Source organism: Haliaeetus leucocephalus, unplaced genomic scaffold (assembly GCF_000737465.1).
Source record: "Haliaeetus leucocephalus isolate CR32 unplaced genomic scaffold, Haliaeetus_leucocephalus-4.0 Scaffold751, whole genome shotgun sequence".
Lineage (NCBI taxonomy): Eukaryota > Metazoa > Chordata > Aves > Accipitriformes > Accipitridae > Haliaeetus > Haliaeetus leucocephalus.
In genome coordinates this window covers 16,905,808-16,907,551 of record NW_010973187.1, presented here as the reverse complement: position 1 = coordinate 16,907,551, position 1,744 = coordinate 16,905,808, and positions in this window count along the sequence as shown.

Here is a 1,744-nt window from a genome sequence, read left to right as displayed (position 1 = left end):
GGCTCGGCTCGGCTCGGGTCTGACAGGGTGCCGGGCCTGGTTTGTCGTTCCTGGGGACGGGGTGGGTGGTCCTGAAGGCCTTCTGCCCGAGGGGAGGTGGCCGGGACCCTCTTGCGGCTGGCCCCGGGGTCTTGGCCGGCGTGCGGCTGAAGGGAGAGGCTGTTGGGGCCCTGCCCCGTTAAACCCTCTGAAGGGCCTGTCCTTGGCTAGCAGGGTCTACCCATGGCCGAGCCGTGACAGCCTGTCTGCGGTTGGCTCTAGCCTCCGGAGAGGGAGGTTTTTCTCTCCGGAAGAGAGCTGTTTATGCCCAGTGATTTTTTTTGTTGTTGTTGTTCCTTTTTTTTTTTTTTTTTTTTTTTTTCCCCTCCTCTCCCTTCCCTCCGTGCTATCCTGCATAAGCCACAGCAGTAGCTACGTATCTGCCTAGCCCGGCGTTGTTAAGGCATGCTGCTTTATGTAGGTAACAGGGGAACGCCGTGAGGATCGCATTTAGCTATCGGTCTCCTGAGCGTGAAGCCTTGAGCCTATTTATAGGTAGGTTGGGCAGTCTTTAGCGTGAAGGACTTGTGCTGCGTCCGAATCTGTGGCAAAGTGAGGTATCTTAAATGATGGTGTTTTGTTTTTGATGAATCTTTGATTCTGGAAATAGGGTTTTACGGAAAGCTCTGGAGGAATGGTTGCTAATAGGCTATATGGAGAAAGACTAGTCAGTTTGGAGTTGAGAAACGTAATGCCATTTTAATGTAACTTCTCGGATAGCAGAACAAACAGTAAGAGGATACGCAGTTCTAGATTAGTGGCTTTCAGCTTGCAGGCAGTGGACCCCGGCCGTCTGCAAACAACTTACCCGGGGTCGGTAGGAAGCAACAGAGGAAAGGACATCTGTTTTCTGTAGGCTTATGTTCATTATACAGATTTCTGCACCACTAACTATTCTGGGGCTGACAAGCTGAAAAAAAATACGGAAGACTGCTATTCTAGATCACTAAGACGTTTTGGTTTAGAACAAGTGGAGGACGGGTGGAAAACCCCCTTGTATCCGTGTGTTTTGTTGCGTATGTTCCTATTGTGCTGTTTAAAAGCTTAAAATTCGTTCTATTTCCAAGAATTACACAACCATTGATAACACTGTGACTCCCAAATAGCCTTAAAGAGTTAAATAACAGCAGATGAACAAGAATAGGTCAAGAAGAGGAGAGGTGGTTTTATAACTGATGATGAGGACGGTACACAGATACTTAAAACTGTTTTGGAGGTGCACTAGAAAGGAGTCTTCTGTTACTAGTAGTAGGATTTTAATGCCCTGTAAATACAGAACATGTGAAGGAAGGTGGAAAGATAAGGTTCACAGTTTTATGCTGGTCTAGTCCAGTAAATGGATCGGAGATGGTTTATGATGCTTCACGTGCTCTCACTTCTGTTCCATCGTAACTTTATCAGTACAATTTTCTGCATCTGAAATGATGAGAGTTTCCAGATACTGACTGGTGTTGATGAGGAGGGAATCTGCCCTTAAAATAAATGGCTCTGAAACCAGTGAGGATCTCTGTAACGGTGAAAGGACTGGGGTGGTAATTGGCTGTATTTGGCACGTGCTGTGGAGAGCTGAACTTTTGTGTTGGCTATAGGAGTAATTTGAAATGGTGTTACCTACAGAAATGATGTTTATTCAACCTGGATAGTATACTTGGTTTGTACGGGCATAACTGCATATCTCTGTATTTTTTTTGGGGGGGGGGGGGGG